Source organism: Sciurus carolinensis, chromosome 7 (assembly GCF_902686445.1).
Source record: "Sciurus carolinensis chromosome 7, mSciCar1.2, whole genome shotgun sequence".
NCBI lineage: Eukaryota > Metazoa > Chordata > Mammalia > Rodentia > Sciuridae > Sciurus > Sciurus carolinensis.
The window spans coordinates 88672141-88695499 of NC_062219.1; the positions used below are offsets into that span (position 1 = coordinate 88672141).

Genomic DNA, 23359 nt, shown 5'->3' on the forward strand with positions numbered 1-23359 from the left:
GGCTGAAGTATAAATCCCACAGTTGGAAGCTTGGCAATAGGAACTTATAATTTAAAAATTATACTGGCTCAAATCTTCTGTTTCCTGGAAGCACCCAGATGGGTTTTGCTAATATTTGCCTCTGTGACTCCCTTTTCAAGCTCCCATGGGTTGTCTAACCCCCACCTCAGAGTGACACATCCTTCCGTTAGTTGTATTAATAGCTCCAGCATATTACATCAACTCCTGCTGCTAGGAGAGATTGTTTTTTTTTTTTTCTTTTAAATCTCTTTGTGATAATTTTGAAGTTTAACTCTCAAAAGGCAAACATATTTCTTTTACTTAAAGAACACCTTGCTGTACTCCATGTGTATTTACTGTGCTTACCGACAGGTAGAATTGCTAAATAAGGCAATATAAATACTATCTTGTTCTTCTCTATATCCTCAATTAATGTGCCTTAAAATCTTGGAAAGAAGATAGCACAGTTTTACAATAGCAAAAAAGTATCCAAACCTAGGTCTGTCTGACTGCATCTACTGTTCTAATGTGGCACCAACTCCCACTTTTAAATAAAAGATTTTCTATGGATGAATATGTAAAACTAAAACAAGTTGGATGAATTCACTTTCTTCTATGGCTGAACTATTATAGGAGACATAAATAAGCCACAGCTAATGAGTACAACAAAACTATAAAGAAATAAGCACAAGTTTGGAGTAATAAAGACCAAGATTAGAATCATGTCCATCTCTGGTGTAGACTAGGAAGCAGGGAGACCAATTTAGATACTGTTATGGTTTGCATTGTTGCCACTCCAATAATGACACCCAACACTCAGGTACTCCACATGTGACTGTATTTGAAGATAGAGTCTTTAATGAGGTTAAAGTAGGTCATGGGTCCAGATGTAATACAACCCTTCTCCTATAATAAGAGATAATTAGAATGGCCATGTACAACCCAGAGGGAGTTCAGAAGAAATAAATGCTACCAATCCTTTGATCTCAAACTTCTAGTTTCCAGAACATAAAATAAATTTCTGTTGTTAAAGCCACCCATTCTGTGGTACTTTGTTATGGCTACCCTAGCAAAACTATTATTTCTTAGCTTAGATCCTGGTTTTCTTTTTTTTTTTTTAAAAAAAGGTTTAATCCTCATGGGCTTGGTGTGATCATTAAATAATTAAGTGCCTAGCATGATGTTTTGAAAAATGAAGTAGCTCAACAAATATAAGAACTATCTCTTTTACTTACAAACAACATAAAATAGCTTATTCATTAATTATCCTTGGCAAATTCATTAAGGGTCTGTTAGGTGCAAATGCACAAATCAATATCACATTCCCAATGTTTTTCCTCTGATTGAGAATAGGAAGCCATTATTTGTTATCCATGATTTGTGCTGTAAACACTGTATTATCAAAATAATTCATTTAAAATAATTTTAAATATTATTTTTAATTTTAGAATAGCTTTATATTTATAGAAAAATCAAAAAGATTTTAAGAGAGTTTTCATATGCCCCAAATCCAGTTTTGCCTATTATTAATATCTTACATTAGTATGGTGCATTTGTTACAATTAATAATTAATAATGATACATTATTAACTGAAGTGAATACTTCATTCAGATTCCTTACATTTTTAGCCTGATATCATTTTTCTTCCCCAGGGTCCCATCCAGGATGCACATTACATTTGGTTGTCACGTCTTCCTTAGACTCCTGCTGTTTGTGACTGTTTCTCAGTCTTTCCTGTTTTCATTATTTTTGTGACCTTGAGAGTATTAAGGAGTTTTGGTCAAGTTATGTCATAATATGCCTCCTGTGGGATTTACTGATGCTTTCCTAATGTTTATACTGGAGTTGTCGTTTGTGGGGATGGAGGCCACAGAATGACAGAGCTGAAGTGCCATTTTCATCACCTCCTGTTATAACACATGCTATCAATATGGCTCATTCACCTGACTGGGTAGTGTTTGTCAGGTTTCTCCACTACAGAGCTATTCTTTTTTATCATCCCACGTAGTGTTTCTTGGAACTAGTCACTATGCACAACCATTAGGCAGCTTTTTTGTCACTGTTATCAAATTACTTGGCAAGAACAACTTAAAGGATAAGTTTATTTTGGCTTATGGTTTCAGAGGTTCACTCCATGGTTGGCAGACTCCATTGCTCTGTGCCTGAGGTGAGCAGAAGATAGAAAAAAGCTTCTCAGCTCATGGGAAACTAAAGGGGGAGAGGAACAAGAGACAAGACATAATTCCCAAGGACATGGCCCCCAGTGACCTACTTCCTCCAGCCAAGCTCCACTACTATAGTTCAAATTATTAATCCATCAAATGAATTCATTCCCTGAGTAGGTCACATCTCTCATAATTTAATCACTTCAGCTCATATGAGTTTATTGGGGGATATCTCAAATACAAACTGTAATACACCTCCTTAAGGTAAGGTATCTACATAAATTTTTCTGCATGGCAGTTTTTCCTCTTTTCCCCCATTTATGTACTCAATCAGTTATATTGGAATAGATTCATAGATATTTATTTTATGCTTTAGGCTTTAATACAATATTACTTTTCTTATCTTGTTACTCTAAGTGTTCTGCTTTGACCATTGGCAGCACTTTCAGTTGGCTTTTGACAACACCCCAATTTATTGTGCTTTCCTCTTATCCTTGTTGTTTCTGAGCAGTATTTGTTATCTCCAATTGGTGCTATGCATACTACGCTTTGCTCATTCTATAAAGTACATTTTTTATATCTCAAAATTGTGTAACTAATAATATCCTAAAACCACAATTGTTATGTTAGTATTTTTTCTTCCATAGTCATGCTTAATAGTGTGCCTTCCAATTAACAGCATCTTAGTATCAATGAAAGTCAAAAATTACTTAGCAATATGAACCAATTTTCCAGAATAGTGCTTTCAATTCTTAGCAAACTTGCCCAGTCAAGTTTTCAAATTTTACAGAGATCATTTTCTTCAGAAGCTCTCATTGTTTTGATATTTTCTTTATACTGTAGATGTGTCAACTTTTTTCTCTGTTGATCATTTGAACATATACATTGATCTGTTGAAACACTGAATTTGTGTTCAATGCAAGAATATCAGCAATAATCATTTTCTTATTCTTTTGGTTAATTCTGTGTCTTAGAATCTCTTAGTTTCTTAAAGTCAATTTTAAGGACATCCTGTGTATAGTTTGAATAGTCATAAATGGGACTTGTTTTATAATCCTGGATTCTTTCATTTCAGCAATAATTCAATGCAGGTAAGGGGGATTTAATTTGCCCCATCCCATAAGAAGTTTATTTTGTATCACTTACAAGCATGAAGATTCATCGTTTTGCCTGGTTTCATAGCAGAACTCAGTATTTTAAGTATCTTAATTCATTTATGATTTAATTTATTTGGCACCATTTATGTGTCTTGTTCTAGGCTCATAGGTTTATGCGGTTGGCGCTTAAGTAGAAAATGTAAACTTTACTAGCATTTGAATATTGTCTAGGAACATATATGCAATTACCTTCTACAAAAAAAATATTTTTAATATACTATTTCCAAAAGTTGCAGGAAATGTCTGGATGGATGAAAATTTGAGTAGATGAAAATTTGAATAGTCCATTTTAGTCTTCTGGAATAGCTTCTTAGAAGAAAGTTTACAAAGTCAACTAAACTGCATTTTGCAATATCAATGAAACTTTTCAGTGTCTCTATAAAGTAAAATATCAATTTTCATGTCATATGAGGATTTTGAAACTTAGAAACATTAAGTATAATTTAGTGGTAATCAATAATCAACTGGTCCCTCTCTGATAAACTAATAAAATCTTCACAAACCAGTCATGTGATGACATCCTGTTTATTCATCAACAATTGTTAAGATAAAGGGATATGAGCAAATAAATCCCCATCATGCTTTTAAAATGGCAAAGATGATGCACATTCTTCCATAGTATTGATACTTGTCATCACACCTGTTCAGAAATATTTCTGATGCAATTTTGTAGCCTCTGAAGGGTCATCCTTCAAACTTTCCTGATAAAAGTATACTAAAATAGAAAACTTTATGAAAAGACCCTCTACACATTCAGTCAGAGAGTATCTTTTCAAAAATACAATCTGATAAATGGAAACAATATTCCAATAGATCTTTTCATTGAATAACAAAGAACTTTTCCTAGTACTTAAATAGCATATTAAATTTCCAAAGCCTTTTTTGTTCATTAATTATTCCTCTAAAAGCCCAACAAGCAAGATGGTTTGGGCAATTTTTGATAATGTTACATGGTTCCAAATTTAGGGATAAGAAGCATGAGTGAAGGTAATATAGCTAGTGCAAGGAATGATGAAATTTGCAAAATAAACACCTGAATTTTCATTCAGTCTCTTAGTATTAGCAATTTTTCTGCCATGTTATAGATTTCCATATATCATTTTTCAGAATACATTGCTGTCCAGGAGTCCATTTTGAAAGCAATTATTTTTTTCAATTACTACAGTACATATGAAAGTTTCAAATGACTCCATACCCTCAAACAAATAACTAATTGTTCTGCAAAATATGTGTGGTACCAAATGGATTCCAATAATACAGGTGGAAATCAATATTACCCAAAGCACGTATACAGGGCTTTAGGTTATTTTCTTTTAATGATTTTAGTTGCCCTTAATGATTTTTGCTGGCCCAATTTCATTTTGTATGTGGCACTTACTGAGGTCAATGCTAGTCTAACACTATGTATAGGATCTGAGATATTTGCTATGATTTCACAAGGCCAATTTTATTGCTTATATACAGTACTGATTGACACTGTCCCATAGAACAAAGAGACAAATTTCAGTCTGTAAAAAATGTTATATAACAAGCATAAGTATGAGTTTACATTTATGTTGGTGAAGGTCTCAAATTAGTTTTATCCTGTTTGCCTAAGGAAATTCTAAAAAACATACCTGAGACAGTTTTTATAAATAATATATACTTCTAGAGAAAAAAATGAATTAATTATTCAGCATAACTATTTATATAAAATATCTATTCTGTGTATATTTAAGATAATACACTTAAAAATTGCTCTAATAAGCATTTTGGTTAAAAAAAAGAACAAGTTATTATTAGATATGAAGGCATATTGTCTGTGAATACTTGTATTCTTGTCTTTGGAGGAACATTCTAAAAATTGGTAAAAAGCACAGATAATAGACTTGTGTACATGGATTATAGCTTACTTGATACTGAAAGTGAATGTTCCCTTAGAAAAAATAATCTTATTTCTCCATGTATCTTACCACTATTAGTAAATAGTTTTGTTCTTTGGATGAAATGCCGGAGTCATTATGTGTTTTTAAACTATCCTGTGCCTAAAAATAACCTAGGAAGCTTGTTTAAAAGTAAAACTCAAGAGCAAAATGGTACAAATATTCTGGAAAATGGTTTGATAGTTTCTTATAAAGTTAGGCATGTGATTTCTATATGACACAACCATCTTGCTTCTAGGTATTCATTCTGGGAACTTGAAAAGTTACATTTCACAAAACCTGTATAAAATGTATATGACAGCTTTATTCATAATTGCCCACACCTGGAAACAATCCAAATGTCCTATACTGTTGGTTCACAAGGTGGAATGCCACTCAGCACATTAAAGGAGAAACTATGTGTACATGCAACCAATCGTATGAATCTCACAGAAATCCTAATGAAATAAAGAAGCTAGTTTCAATTTGTAACATATTGCATGCTTTCATGTATTTATATTTCTGACCAAAATAAATAAATAAATAAAATAACAGTGAAGAATAGAGCAGTGGTTGTAGGGGCAAGGGTAGGGATTGCACAAGGGACATGTTTGTGAGGTAAGGGAACCATTCTGTACCCTAATTATGGTGGTGGTTATGTGAACCTGTACATGTGTTAATATTCATGGAACTTTATACTCCAAAACAATACTACTACATACTAAATGATATGTACTAAAAAAATTAAATTCAAAATTCTTACCCTCAACGTGCATGATTCAGTAGGCCCAAAGTGAGGTAAAAAAATATGAATTTTGATGCATACACACGTTAAAGCAGTTTGACATTGTGATCCATTTTGAAGACACTTCACTTTAGAAGAAAATGCAATGGAATGAAAGTTAAGACTGGAGTACAGAATCTGCAAATCAATAGTGGTGTGACTCTGGGTACTGTTATGGTTTGATTTGGACTCCTAGTGCCCAGCAACATTTTATTTGGAAATTCAATCTTTACAGAGGTAATTCAAGTTAATGTGAGATCACTGGGTTGGATCTTAATCCCAATATGATGAGTTTTCTTTTAAAAAGGGGGAAATGTGGACCTGACTCATTGGGACATACCTATAATCCCAGATACTCTAGAGACTGATCACAAGTTCAAGGCCTGCCTGGGCCAGTTAATGAGACCCTGTCTCAAAATAAAAGAGACTGGGGAATGTAGCTCAGAGATGCATCACTCTGGGTACAATTTTCAGAACCACAGTAAAGGGTTGGCTGATGGGAACTTGATAGGAACACAGGCATACAGAAAGAACTCACATGAATATAATGACAGATTTTGTTGAAGCTTCTCCAAGCAAAGAACTGCCAAAGCTTGCCAACAGATTGTCAGAAACCAGGAGTGAAGCAGACAGAAGGCTCTCCCTCACAATCCATGGAGGGACCAAGACTGTGCACACCTTGATTTAGACTGCCCTTCCTCCTGAAGGGTGAGACAATAAATATCTGTTCTTTAAACCACCCAGTTTGTAGTCCTTTATGTAGGAGACCTAGGACACAATTATAGGTACTTCATTTAAACTCTCTGATCTTCAGTCTCCTTATTTTTAATAATTTTTTTAAGTTGTTGATGGACCTTTATTTTATTTATTTATTTATACATGGTGCTGAGCAACCCAGGACCTCATATATGCCAGGCAAGCGCTCTACCACTGAGCCAACCCCAGCCCTTCTTATTTTTAAATGCAAATAAAACTGATTTTCTTATCCATTCCACTAGGGATTGTTGAAATTAAGAGATCTAATATCTATAAGTTACAAAATGAATTAAGAAATCACAAATACCAATGACTTAAGCAATAAAAAAATTTTCTCTCATAACAAAAATATGTTGAGTAAGCAGGCCCAGATTAGTGTGGTCATTTATCCGGAAACAACACTTATCCTAAGGTTTTGCTTGTCTTGTTTTTTTCCCCATCTGAAAGTATGGATCTTTTCCTCATGCTTGGAGTGTGGATTCCACATTGCTGAGTTCCACGTTGCTGATGCTGAGTGCAAGATGCTGAGTTCTACCACAGTTCCATTAAGAAGGTGAGAGACACAAAAACCTTCCCAAGGTCCCATCCAGTAATTTCCAATTACATCAATTCCATTTTACCAGCTAGAACTGACTTATCAGCAAGGGAGTCTTTGTTTGATGATAAGACTGAACTCCACAAAATTGTAGTTGTCTTAGTAAAGGAGAGAATGCATATTGGAAAGGAAATTAACAGTCTCTGTCATAGTATATAAAGGTATTCTGTAAATTCAAATTATTCACATTCTATAACTGGAATACAGTATTATTAAATTATTCCCTTAAGTGTATTTCTTTAAAAACATAACCCTAACTATAAAAGAAAAGGTATTTACATTTAATAACACATAATTTTTAATATCAAAATACTTACTCTCTAAATCAGTCATTCTCCTCCTGCCCCCCTTGTTCCTTTGATCTCAGAACTCTATTGAACATCATTTTAAAAAAGAAAACCAAAGATCTTCTGTTTATGTATATCTATTGATATATGTGCCATATTATAGATTAAACTTTTAGATTAAACTCTAATACACACTACTTTTGATTAAAGATTAAAATGGAGTGATTTTATATACATATATGTTAATTCATTTAAAATAATCCACTACATATGAGCATAAAATAGCTTATTTTATGAAAAATAGCTCTATTTTATTTTAAATGTGAGAGCCATCATTTTACATGCCTCTCATGTAAAGTGTTGTTTCCTGTTTACATGCCTCCTTCATGCCTTGCCTGATAGAACATTAATGGTTCATTCAATATATTGTGATATGTTGTTTTGGTTAAAGTATATGAAGAAAAATCTGGCTTTCCACACATATGTAGTTAGAAAAGGGAGGAGTCTTTCAAGACTTTTCAAGTAATCACAAGTATCTTTCATTGACACTACTCTATAACTTAACACATTACTTTTATAGATTACTTGCAATGTGGAATATGAAAACATAGCAGTCATCTTTCATACCATTACTTAGAAACCAATCAGTCTACCTTTTACTGTGTATAGATCTTTTACTCTGTATGACACTGACCTCACAGAATTCATGAAATGGCCTCAAAGACCCCAAACTATCCCCAGACCATATTTCGAGAATAATTACTTCAAATAAACCATTAGAATTATTAAATTGAAATTTGGATTGCTATAATTCTGCATTTAATAGAGTTTTAAGCAAGGAAAAATTTAAATCAAACCATGCCCCTCATTTTATAGATGACTATACAGACATGAGAAGTTTTATCTGCATCACATTGCAGTTCATTCATTCATTGGTTCATTCAAGTATTTCCTGAGCACCAACATGTGCAGAATAAGGGACAGTATTCAGTATTTCATTTAATGCTCTTTCTATAGACACATGTGTTGTTTTTATATAAACTTGACCTTTTGTCTAAGTTTCACATTTGGTAGATATGTCTTACTTTCCTTCCTTGTATTTGAGATTCACTTTTAGCCCAACCAAACTGGTGCTTTATGAGAAATTACTACTTAAAGCATTTGTTGTTCTTAAATTACCAGTAGAAAAGTTTACATGTCTCGGGAAATTATTTCTGAAAGAAGTTATTCTCAATATTGTAACATTAAGACTAGGAAGAATTTGTCAGAAATTTACTTGTCATTGAATATCTACCTACTCCTCCTAATTTTCCAGCTATCATGAAACTAGGGAACCTATGTGACTGCTTTATGAGCCAAACATGACAAGTATCACATTTAAAACAAAATATTTAAAAGCTGATGCACCAGAATGATCCAGTTCTTTCTCTGGTCGGACGTAGGCACTCATAGTAGCATGAAAATGAGGTTAAAAGTCACTTATTAGAACAACTTTGGATTTTTGGCTAACTATATATGGAGACATGATTTAGGAAAGTTGCAGACTTTGAGAAATAACTTCCATTGTGTTTAGCCACTGAGAATTTATTTATTACTACAGCATAGTTTAGCTTTTCCTGACTAATATAAGGGCAGAGCTATAAAGATTAATTTAACATGATTAGAAGTAATCAAATGAATTGTTTAATTAAGTGTTTTGGGCCTGATAACAATTCCAATTCCCAGTGTAGCTGCTTTCTGTTCTCTTATAGGAGAGGGAGAGAAAAAAGATGAATCATAAGCCAGAAGATTGCAACTTCTGTAATGAATGAGGTGAAGAACAATAGCCTCTATATAGCCCTAAAAGTACATGAAAAGCAAACTATAAGCAGGTAGATCCATAAAAAAAAAAGATTTAGATTTAGCTGAATTTAGAAATTTTGATTCACCTTTTATTGTATAAGATTCTAAATTTTCATATTTAGAATTCCATATTCCATATAAGGATGAGGTATTTGCTAATTGCATCTCCAAAATCATATAAAGTGGAGATTTTAGCTAACTGTCCCAGGGACAAAATGAATAATAAGCAAGAACTGCAGGTTAGCATCAGAGCCACAGCTTTCCTCATGAAATTTTGCCTATCATCTGACAAGGGGGAAAAAAATTGTGTTCTTTTTGTGAAAGAGGAGTTAGCATAATTTGGGTTTTGAAACCTAGCCAAGCAAGTTCCTGAAACAAGCAGAGAGATGACTGGTGTTCATTGAGTGGGTATGTTTTTGCTCCTGATGGACTCCTGAGGGAAGTGAAGTCATCCAAGTCTTTCAATCTGAGTTACTGAAATATGCTCTGAGTTCTGTGAAAAATTCAAACAATAGTGTAAAATTCTACTTTTCTATATAGTATTCATTTTTTATTGCTGCTATAAAAAATTACTACTAACTTAGTAGCTTAAAAACAATACAAATGTAATATCTTACAGTTCTGTAGGTCAGAAGTCTGCCATAGGACTCACCGGGCTATTATCAAGATATCTGGGAGCCCCACTCTTGGTGGAAGGTTCTAAGAGAGAATTGATTCTTTGCCTTAGAAGTTGCTTGTATTCCTTGGCCTGTGACCCCCTCCATCCATCTCCAAAACCATCAATGTTGCATCTTTGACCCTTCTGTAGACATGTCTTCCTAACTGTAGTTGCTTCCAAGGCTTTATGTGATTAGATGTGGCACCAGGATACCACAGAATACTCAGTCCATTCCAAAGTCTTTTACTTTAATCACATCTGCAAAATTCCTTTTGTCATGTAAGGTAATATATAAATAGCCTCTAGAGATTGGTCATGAACATCCAGGGAGTGAGGGAGAGAGCATTCTGCCTGCTGAATCTTATTAAAAAAATGGGACCCACTGGAAGAGGTACTTCACTAAATTCTCAGAGATTTCTCTGTCGACATTCTCCTTGTTTCAGGTCAAATATAGTCAAATATTCAACTTTTCCTTTCCTGCACTTTGTCCAGGTAAAATGCAGGTAATACCCCCACCCCAGATGAAGATTGAAAATTGAACAGTACAATTTCATGTGGGTTCCTTATTGCTGCAAAATCTGCAATCATATTAATGTGGGACTCAGATTTATATTTGGGAAAATATATGTGTATAAAATATTCAATCACATATCTATTTCCATGTTGTTTCCCAATTCCTCCTTCTATGAGATTAAGCTTCTAAATCATCCCATACCACTGGCCAAACTCAATTTTCTCATGCTTCTTTCTCTCAGGGTACTGTTCTGTATTGGATGAAAGGGACAGAGATAAACCAGATAGATAATACCTAATTTAGGTATTATTTATCTAATTTCTTCAGAATGGATGCTGCATAGGTTTGACATGTCACTGATGGATTCTTCAGATCTCTTCATGGAAGCTTGGCTATAGCAGTGTTAGTAGTACAATGCTAAAGTCAGACCCAAATTTAAATCCCTTCTCTTCCACTTATCAGCTTTATTTTGGACAAATTCCTTAACCTCTCTGAGTCTCCATTGCGTCATCTGTAATAATACCTAGTTCGCAGGGATGGTGAAAAGGTTAAGTGAGATAATGTATATAAAGTGGTTACAATCATATCTGGCATAAAAGTACATTCAATAAATAATGACTATTGTGGATACGTTTTATTGCTCTGGCTTTATTATATCGACCAGATTCCCCAGTGGACTGATGCACTCAGATCTCTCAATTCTTCTTTATCCATTCACCAGAATCCATTGAGGATCTGTTTGTGCAAGGCACCAGGGATATAGAAGGGAACAAAATGGACAAAGCACATTCCTTAGTGGGGCTTACCTTCCAGTAAGGGAAGATGTGCACAAACAAACAAACCCCCCAAAATACACACAGATAACATTATTTCAGTTTGTCATAAGTGCTATGGAGGAAATAAACAGAATAATGTGATCTTGTTATGGTTTAGGTGTGTGGTGTCCCCCAGAAGCTCATATGTGAGACAAAGCAAGAGGTTCATAGGCTAAATGATTAGGCTATCAGAGCTGTAACCTAATCAGTGGCTTACTCCACAGATGTGAATTAATTAGGTGGTAATGGTAGGCAGGTAGTATGTGGCTGTCTACTGAGGAGGTAGGTCACTAGGATGTGCCTTTGGGGTTTATATTTTGTCACTTGCAAGTGAAGCTCTCACTCTGCTTCCTGGTTGTCATGTCCTGAGCTGCTTTCCTCCTCCACATTCTTTCACCATCTCATTTTGCTTTACATCTGGCCCAGAACACTGGAGTTGGCTATCTGTAGACAGCGACCTTTGAAATGATGAGTGCCAAATGAATTTTTCCTCCTCTAAAAGTGTTCTTGTAGGAACTTTTGGTCACAGAGGTGAAAAGACTGACTAAAACGATCCCCAAGGATCTCATTCACAGACTAGGAGGGCCTAGGTAATCAGTGCAATCACTATAAGACTGGGTGATACATATGAGATACAGATATGCTAGGATGCTATAAGTTCTTGGATGGGGTCAAGAGGAGGTACAGGATGGTTAGGGAAGATCCAGCTGAGATAAATTTTAGTTACCAAATAAAAAATAAATAAATAAATTTGAACCAGGAAGAACAGTAAATGCAAACCAATTAAGCCAGGACAAAACATAGAGTGTTGAAGAAACAAGTCTCGTATGATCAGATCCTGGTATGTAATGTAAAAAGTGGTATGAAATGTGCTGCAGGAGGAGGCAAGAGGCAGATTATTCAAAGTTTTTGGATACTGATTAAACGCTGAAAATTATACTCTAAAAGAAATAAGGGAAAAGTAAACCATGCCATGCAAGGAAAACATCCTTTTATATGCATTTTTACAAAATAATAGTTGCAGTGGCAATAGATTAGGGTACAGAAGGTAAGGAAGTGATGCTTTTCCAAGAGTGGAGTTGGAGAGACTCGGAAGTTATTTTGGCATTCCTAAGGAAAGATTGTGGAACTTAACAAAGGAGAAGAGAAGTGACTGACAGGTTTTTAATCTGATACATATTTGTCATAGAATATGATTTGCTTTCATTCTATAAAGGAAGTAAGGTGAAATTTTTCTTCAAAAGGGAACTTTCAAGGAGGTTCCCTAGGTTCTGGGCTCAATTTCACTGTGGTCCAGGAAGGAGATGATTGAGTAGAGAGGAATGCAAGGAAGAAGCACCAGAGATATAAAATTTCCACTTGATTTATGCAACTGGACAGGATGCTATGCTCTTCCAGGCTGGGAATTGTAGCCCTTAGGGTAGAGAGGTAGGAATGACCCATATAGTGAATAATCTTAGAATTTCAATAATCTTCTGAATAATTGCCAGAGAAGAGGCTACTCAAAATAAGGAATTCTTGTCCAAATTGGGGTAGAAACCCCTGACTACCTGCATTGTGGTACCTTTTATGGGGATTCACAACATCTATTAAAGACTCTGGGAAGTCTCAAGGACTCCTGTTTTTAATTGCTCCAGAATTGCCCAGATTTATTTCACCTCACAATAATTTTTATATTTAAAATGCTTTAGACCTAGTGTTTTTGGAACATGCATAGCTGTCACAATAGTGTCAGTGATTGATGAAAAGGCAGTCACAGGCCAAGAATACACACACTCTTGTAAATAAAGAATATAATGGACAATTCTGCAGAACAGAGATGCAGCAATGCCATCTTCACAGTCATGCAAAAAAAAACAGGCAACAATAATTCTGCCTGATTGGAATGAGTGTTCCATTAAGCTCCTGAGAGTTCCTCAACATATCTGAACTCTAGTTCCACATCTGTTTACCAGGTAAAGCACACCACAGTTTAATCCTAAAGGTTCACGATCTAGGGTACATCTCTTCTGCCATGCCTGAGGCCTGCACTTGCAACCCAGCCACTGTCCTCTGATCAATATCTCACAGTATTAACTCGGGAGGTTCATCTTTCTTTATCACTGTAAGACATTTCTTACTCAGCCAGAGCAGAGCAAATGCCCTTCACTACTACTTCAATTAAACTTTACTCAAGGAAAAGACAATATTGTACTAATCAGAAAAATCAAACTAGTTCACTTTTCTTTAAATCGAATGAGTTAACTACTCCTTTCATCTGTGAGAAACTGGACTCATTAAATTGACTCCTATTGATATATATATATATATATATATATATATATATATATATATGAACTTCTCTAGCAGCTTCTATAATTTCACTCTTCTTGAGCATTACTATGGACTTATGACCAAACTTGATTGCCTTAAATCAACTATGTCTTTATTTTTCTTAGATACTGGTATTAGGAAACCAGCAGCAGTCACTTCTCATTTTATTCTTTGTAACATTGCCACACAGCTTTTCCTCTGTCCCTCTAAATATGCTTACTTTCTGCTAATAAGTGATCACAGATCATCCATGGCAAGAACGTGCCCATTTTAAACAACAGAATCTTTCAGTACATTAAGATCTTCTCTGGTGCCTTTTCTTGATCTCAGCATATGTCTCTCCTAGATCTGAAGTAGTCACTATGATGAAGTTTATCATACTTTTATTTTTTAAGAACAGTTTTACTACATATCTTTAGCAATATATCCTTAAATAAAACATTGCTTAGCTTTATTTATTTATAAACTTTATAGAATATATATATATAATATATTTTTCTGCTGCCTGATATTTGCTCAGTATTGTTCTTGAGATTTATTCACATTGTTATGTATAGCTCAAATCATTCATTTTCACTGAATTGCAGATTTGCTATTGTCTGATGATACCATAGCTTATTTACTCCCTGATGGATAGAAATTTCAGTATCAATCAATGTTTTACTATTACAACTGTTACTGTTGGGAGCACTGTTGTACTTATCTCTGAGTTTACACATCAAAATTTGTTCCTTTTGGATATATATCTCAAAATAGAATCTCTACAATGAAAATAAAAGCCAATTTTTAAATTTTGTGAGGGGATAATCAAATGCTTTGGAATATATTTTTAAATTTAACATTAACTAGCAAGTATAAATATAAAGTATCCACTTGCTTCCTATTTATGGCGATACTGGTCCATCATTACCATTTTTATCAACAAGATAAATGTGAAATGGTACCTGATGTTTTGTATACATTTTCCTGAAAAGGGTTGAACATCTTTTTTATGCTTATTAACCACACAGATATCCCCTTTTGAAAAGTGTTGGTATCTCACAGGCCAAGTGTTCCAGTCTTGTCTTTAATTCTTCAGGAATGACTTTGCTGTGTAACATTTTAGACTTAGCAAGTCAAGTTACACTGCAATAACTTGGAATTTTGAATGGAATTATACTGGATCAATAGTTCAGCCTGAGAAAAACAGTAACATTTCATAATATTTTGTCTTTTATGTATAAGCACATGTTTACATTTCTCAGATCTTCTTTAATAACTTTCAATAAAATATAAAAAATTAAATCTTCTTCATAAGTGACTTGAATGTTTCTACAGGATCATTTCTAAGTGCTTAACATGTTATTCTGTTTTTCATTCTATTTAATTAAAAATGATATTATTCTACTCTATGGACTTCCTTCTATTTATTTTTATTTGTTAATTGATGCTTTATAGATACACACAAATGTGGAATTTGAAACTCCACATCATGTAAACCACAAGAATGGAACTCTAATTAGAATAAGTTATCCTCCATCTATGTAATGTCAAACTACAGTCTACTGTCAAGTATGTCTAAAAAGAACAAAAAAACTTTTTAAAATATGGAATTCAAAACTCCACATCATGTAATCAACAAGAATGGGATCCTAGTTAGAATAAATTATACTCCATATATGTAATATCAAATACATTCTACTGTCATGTATGTCTAAAAATGACAAATAAATTTTTTTTAAAATGTGGAACTTACTGTGGCAAATTCATATATGTACATAGGAAAAGAAGTAGTACTGGGGACTGAAATGGAGCAAATTGTATTCCATGCATTTATGATTATATTAAAATGAACTCCATCAGTATGGGGTTGCATATTGGTGCAGCCACTCTGGAAAGCACTATGGAGATTCCTCAGAAAGCTTGAAATGGAATCACCATTTGACCCAGCTATCCCACTCCTTGGCCTATACCCAAAGGACTTAAAATCAGCATACCACAGAGATACAGCCACATCAATGTTCATTGCTGCTCAATTCACCATAGCCAGATTGTAGAACCAACCTAGATGTCCTTCAGTTGATGAATGGATAAAGAAACTGTGGCATACATATGCAATGGAATATTACTCCACCATAAAGAATGATAAAATTATGGCATTTGCAAGCAAATGGATGAAATTGGAGAATATCATGCTAAGTGAGATAAGCCAATCTCAAAAAACTAAAGGACAAATGATCTCACTGATAAGCGGATGAGGACATATAATGGGGGTGGGAGGGGTTAGCATTAGGGTTAGGGTTAGATTTAGGGTTAGGGTTAAGGAGGGTGGTAAGAATGGAGGAAGGAAGGACTGTATAGAGGGAAAAGAGGGGTGGGAGGGGTGGGGGAGAAGGGAAAAAATAACAGAATGAATCAAACAACATTACCCTATGTAAATTTATGATTACACAAATGGTATGCCTTGACTCCATGTACAAACAGAGAAACAACATGTATCCCATTTGTTTACAAAAAAAATAAATAAATAAAAAATAAAGTAGAATTTCCAAAAAGAATGACATTAAAGCTGACCAACTAAGTATGCTATCATTCAACACCTCTAAAGAACTGTGGTAAGGAAGGGTTAGAAACATTTATGTTTATAATACTGTCCACAAGGCATTTCAGTTTTTAAAAGCTTTCCAAATGATTGTAGAACAATTGCATTATGTCAAGTCTAAAGCTTATTTTGTTTTAATTTGTTAAAAATTGATAATGCATATTCATATGTACAAGACTCCTCTAAAGTCTAAATGTGCCAATGTATAGGGAAATTCTAGATGTGATATCTTTAATATAAGCACATATTCTCAGAACACTTAAAATTATATTTACATGTGGATTTAGCACTTCTAAAAAGTGTGAGAATAAAAAACAAAATCCTCCAAGTTAAAAAAGAAAAAAAGAACTCCACTATTATGTGTAACTATAATGCAGTAATAAAAATACTTAAAAAAAATATATTGTTTTGTGAAATTCAGATATGAATTGGTCTTTGATATTTTAAACCAGGAACATTGTTAAATCATCTCAATAGTTATAATTTGTTAAGTACAGATTACGCTGTTCTATATGACAGTAGTGTTGACTATGAAAAATTACAGTTTTATTTCTTACCTCCTAATCCTTTTCCTTTATTTTCATGTCTTACTTTATTAACCAAGACAATCAATTCTTGTTGAATTGAATTAAAAGTATTGATAGGATTCTTTTATTGTTTCAAATCTAAAATGGAATATTTTAAACAATTCTTTATTAATTTTATTGCTTTATTAATGTCTTTATATTTATTTAGAGGCACAATTTATGTGGTCACAGAAATTTCTTTATTCATGAAAAGATAATTGAAAGCAAAAAGATGTTAAAATGGCCCTTCAACTTCAGTCGTGATTATAGAAATAAAAATTGAATAATTTCTTATGTACTGGACTTTTGGAATATTAAAATAAATGACAACATAATCTGTGGAAAGGCTCCTAAGAAGCAAGAACTGCATATGTTGCTAGTTAGAATACAAATTCATATAGCACATTTTGAGGGTAATTTTGAAATATCAATAATTCTATCTATCTACACTTAAGTTTTGATCCTGTTATCCTACCTCTTGGAATTAATTCTTAAAAGAATATACCCCCAGTAATGCAAAAATATATATGTAATATCATTTGAAGTTGCAAATTAATAACAAATTAAATATCCATACACATGAGAATGGGTGACTAAATTATAGTATAATCACTATATAGTATGGAATTCTATAATTTATAAAAAAAGAAATTATTTCTATAAATGAATACGGATTTATTTTGTGAAAATGTTATTAAATTAAAAAGTAAAATAAAAAGGTTATCTCTTGTATGCTATTTTTTAGATAAAAAAAGGAAATAAGAAAATTTAAATGTATGTGCTCATTTGTAAAAAAAGTCACAGCAAAAATAAACTAGAGGAATGGCAAGATGGAGGACTAGAGGGTGACTGCATTCCATGTCACTCCAGGACTCAGGATTCAAGCAGAGGAGGTATTGAGAGACTCGGGACCAGCTCAGAGCCACCTGGTGAGACTTCCCTGCTGGGCGAGACTCCCCGGCCAGGGTAGTAGATCCAGACAGCCAGGAACATCATGGAGGAGAGCTGCCCGGTGGGACTTCCTGGCTGGGTGAGTCTTCCCTGCCGGGCAGGGCTTCCCCACCAGGGCACTAGAATCAGAGACCCAGGCCCAGACCAGCTGGGTCCCAGCCCTCAGTCTAGTGCTCCTTCAGTTGACCATCGGTAAATACGTGGAGGGGCCTCTGCCCACTAGCACGGAATATACCCCACATGGAGGCTACCATCCCTAGAAGGACAGCTTTCTTTGTGGATCACTGCATTATCAAGTTCCTCAAAGACTTCAGGCTACTGAAGGGTAGGAGGGGAGTTATTGGAAACCTACAGGGATGCTATAAGTCAATAGGGGGAAAACTGCAATATCTCAGATTTTCACTACTAGAGAGAAAGATACCTAAGCAATATGAGAAAACAAGGAAAGAAAATGTCCCAAACAAACCTAGATGCTACATCAATAAAATCCAATAACAGTATGGCAGAAGAAATGTCAGAAAGAGAGTACAGAATGTGCATAATTAAAATGATCAGAGAAGCAAATGATGAGATGAGAAAGGAAATACAGGCAATGAATGATCGCACCAATCAACAGTTAAAAGAGCAAATGTAGGAAGCAAAAAATCATTTCAAAAAAGAGTTAGAGATTCTGAAAAAAAAAATAAATCCTTGCAATGAAGGAAACAATAAACCAAATTAAAAACTCCATAGAAAGCATAACCAATAGGATAGAACACCTGGAAGACAGAACCTCAGACATTGAAGACAAAATATTTAATCTTGAAAACAAAGTTGACCAAACAGAGAAGACAGTAAGAAATCATGAAAGAATCAACAAGAATTATGGGATATCATAAAAAGACCAATTTAAGAATCATTGGGATTGAGGAAGACACAGAGAAACAAACCAAAGGAATGAACAATCTATTCAATGAAATAATACCAGAAAATTTCCCAAATTTGAAGAATGAAATGGAAAATCAAGTACAAGAGGCTTATAGGAGTCCAAATATACAAAATTACAACAGACCCACACCAAGGCACATTATGATGAAAATATCTAACATACAAAATAAAGATAGAATTTTAAAGGTTGCAAGAGGAAAAAAAATCAAATTACATTCAGGGGGAAACCAATATGGATACCAAAAAATATTTCAACCCAGACCCTAAAAGTTAGAAGGGCCCGTAACAACATTATTCAAGCTCTGAAAGAAAATGGATGCCACCAAGAATCTTACACCCAGCAAAACTTAACTTCAGGTTTGATTATGAAATAAAATTCTCCCATGATAAACAAAAGCCAAAAGAATTTACAAATAGGAAGCCTGCACTACAGAACATTCTCAGCAAAATATTCCATGAGGAAGAGATGAAAAACAAAGAAGCAAATCAGCAAAGGGAGGAACTACCCTAAAGGAATAGCCAAATAAAGGAAAAACCAAGTCATGTTAAAAAACAAAAATAAGTCAAATCACCGGGAATACAAATCATATCTCAATAATAACCCTGAATGTTAATGGCCTGAATTCATCAATCAAAAGACATAGACTGGCAGATTGGATTAAAAAGAAAGATCCAACAATAGGCTACCTGCAAGAGACTCATCTCATAGAAAGAGATACCCACAGCCTAAAGGTGAAAGGATGGTAAAAAATATCCCATGCACGTGGACTCAGCAAAAAAGCCAGAATATCCATTCTCATATCAGATAATGTGGACTTAATTTAGACTTAACAGACATATATAGAATACTCCATCCAACAAAGAGCAAATACACTTTCTTCTCAGCAGCACATGGATCCTTCTCTAAAATAGACCATATATTATTCTACAAACCTACTGTTAGCAAATACAAGAAGATAGAGATACTACCTTGCATTCCATCAGATCATAATGGATTGAAATTAGAAATAAATGACAGAATAAAAACCAGAAACTACTCCAACATCTGGAGATTAAACAATATGCAATTGAATGATGAATTGATAATAGAAAACATCAGGGGGAGGAAACAAAAAATACTTAGAGGTAAATGAGAACATAGATACAACATATCAAAATCTTTGGGACACTATGAAAGCAGTACTTAGAAGAAAATTTATTTCATGGAGTGCATTCAATAAAAGAAGAAAAAATTAACAAATAAAAGACCTAACACTACATCTCAAAGCCCTAGAAAAAGAAGAACAGATCAATACCAAAAGTAGTAGAAGACAGGAAATAGTTAAAATCAGAGCTAAAATCAATGAAATTGAAACAAAAGAAACAATTGAAAAAATTGATGAAATAAAAAGTTGTTCTTTGAAAAAATAAACAAAATTGATAAACCCTTAGCCACACTCACAAAGAGAAGGAGAGAGAAAACTCAAATTAATAAAATTTGGGGTGAAAAAGGAAATTTCACAACAGAGACTACTGAAATACAAAACATAATTAGAAATTGATTTGAAAATCTATACCAACAAAATAGAAAAATCTCAAAAACTTCCACAGGTTTCTAGAGACATGATACACCCAAGCTGAATCAGGACATACACAATTTAAATAGATCAATTTCAAGTAATGAAATAGAAGAAGTCATCAAAAGCCTACCAACAAAGAAAAGTCTGGGACCAGATGGATTCTCAGTCAAGTTCTACAAAAACTTTAAAGAGGTCGTTCCAAGACTCCTCAAAGTATTCCATGAAATAGAAGAGGAAGGAACCCTTCCAAACTCATTCTATGAAGCCAATATCACTCTGATACCTAAAACAGACAGAGACACATCGAGGAAAGAAAATTTCAGAACAATATCCCTAATGAACATTGATGCAAAAATTCTCAACAAATCGCAGACAAAAACATATTAAAAAGATAGTGCACCATGATCAAGTGGGTTTTATCCCAGGGATGCAAGGTTGGCTCAACATCCAGTAATCAATAAATGTAATTCACCATATCAACAGACTTAAAGTCCAGAATCACATGATTGGAACAAGCTCCAAGTCCCGGAGCCAGCGCGGCGTGCTCCGGTCTGCAAGCGGCTTCAGGGACCAGGACAGGGCAGCCAGAGACCTCCCCAAGCAGCCTGGACCCCTGCGGTAGGAGGCACCTTTCAAGGCTAGCTTCTCGGAGCAGACCGCCCAGTGAGAGCCATTCTACATAGAGCCAGCCACAAGTACCCGAGCCAACGGAGAGCTTCGATCTGCAAGCAGCCTCTAGGATCAGGGCAGGGCAGCCAGAGACTTCTTCAGGCGGCTCTACCCACTCCGGCCACAGGCTCTTTCCATGGGGCGATCCAAGATGGCGGCCTAGAGGGTGACTGCATCTCCAGTCGCTCCAGAACCCAGGACTCAAGAGGGGAGGCATTGAGAGACTTGGACAAAAATAGAGTCACGGGGTGTGTCTCCCACACTGGGCGAAACTTGGCCTGGGCGGCAGGCACAATAGGGGTGGCTTATCAGAGCAGGGCAGGGCAGCTAGAGTCTTTCCCAGGTAGCCTTCCACACTCCGGCGGTGGGCTCCCCCCACACGGCCAGCTGCACGGTGCAGGCCCCCAGTGAGAGCCATTCCGCACAGAGCCAGCTAAAAGCCCTGGAACCAGTAGGGGGCTAGGGGCAGCTTTCTTCGGAAGCACTGCATTATCAAGTTCCTCCAAGACTTCAGGCTACTGAAGGCTGGGAGGTGATACACTAGAAATCTACCGGGACACTATAAGCCAATAGAGGAAATCAGCAATATCTCAGATTCCCACTGACATCTGACCAATATGAGAAAACAAGGGAAGAAAATGTCCCAAACGAACCTAGAAACTACATGACTAAAACCCAATGACAGCACAGCAGAAGAAATGTTAGAAAGGGAGTTCAGAATGTACATAATTAAAACAATCAGAGAAGCAAATGAGGAGATGAAAGAGCAAATGCAAGCATTGAAGGAGGAGATGAAAGAGCAAATGCAGGCATTAAATGATCGCACCAATCAACAGTTAAAAGACCAAATATGGGAAGCAAGAGATCATTTCAATAAAGAGTTAGAGATACTGAAAAAAAAAAACAAACTGAAATCCTTGAAATGAAGGAAACAATAAACCAAGTTAAAAACTCCATAGAAAGCATAACCAATAGGATAGAACACCCGGAAGAAAGAACCTCAGACATTGAAGACAAATTATTTAATGTTGAAAACAAAGTTGGCCAAACAGAGAAGATGGTAAGAAATCATGAACAGAATATACAAGAATTATGGGATATCATGAAAAGGCAAAATTTAAGAATTATTGGGATTGAGGAAGGCTTAGAGAAACAAACCACAGGAATGAACAATCTAGTCAATGAAATAATAACAGAAAATTTCCCAAATCTCAAGAATGAAATGGAAAACCAAGTACAAGAGGCTTATAGAACTCCAAATACACAAAATTACAACAGATCCACACCAAGGCACATTATTATGAAAATACCTAACATACAAAACAAAGACAGAATTTTAAAGGCCGCGAGAGAAAAGAATCAAATTACATTCAGAGGGATACCAATAAGAATATCAGCAGATTTTTCAATCCAGACCCTAAAAGCCTAGAAGGACCTTGAACAACATTTACCAAGCCCTGAAAGAAAATGGATGCCAACCAAGAATCTTATACCCAGCAAAACTTACCTTCAAATTTGACGATGAAATAACATCATTCCATGATAAACAAAAGCTGAAGGAATTTACAAAAAGAAAGCCAGCATTACAGAACATTCTCAGCAAAATATTCCATGAGGAAGAGATGAAAAACAACAATGCAAATCAGCAACAGGAGGCGCTAGCCTAAAGGAATAGCCAAATAAAGGAGAAACCAAATCATGTCAAAAAACAAATATGAGTCAAATGACTGGGAATACAAATCATATCACAGTAATAACCCTGAATGTTAATGGCCTGAATTCATCAATCAAAAGACACAGACTGGCAGATTGGATTAAAAAGAAAAATCCAACAATATGCTGCCTGCAAGAGACTCATCTCATAGAAAGAGATACCCATAGACTAAAGGTGAAAGGATGGGGAAAAACATACCATGCACATGGACACAAAAAAAGCAGGAGTATCCATCCTCATTTCAGATAATGTGGACTTCAAGCCAAAACTAGTCAGAAGGGATAAAGAAGGTCATTACATGCTGCTTAAGGGAAGCATAAATCAGCAAGACATAACAATCATAAATATCTATGCCCCGAACATTGGCTCATCCACGTACGTCAAACAAATCCGTCTCAATTCCAGAAATCAAATAGACCACAACACAATAATACTAGGCGATTTTAACACACCTCTCTCACCACTGGATAGATCGTCCAAACAAAAATTGAATAAAGAAACCATAGATCTCAATAACACAATCAACAATTTAGACTTAACAGACATATATAGAATATACCATCCAACAAAGAACGAATACACTTTCTTCTCAGCAGCACATGGA

At 34.9% G+C, this 23359-nt stretch overlaps 1 long non-coding RNA gene across 1 annotated transcript; it reads left to right on the forward strand.

Moving 5' to 3' along the window:
- Positions 1 to 2322: 2322 nt before the first annotated feature.
- On the forward strand, positions 2323 to 11039 carry LOC124988260 (uncharacterized). The gene is made up of 3 exons (XR_007109399.1): positions 2323 to 2430; positions 7212 to 7317; positions 10902 to 11039. It is a non-coding gene; the product is annotated as an uncharacterized LOC124988260 (long non-coding RNA).
- Positions 11040 to 23359: the final 12320 nt, after the last annotated feature.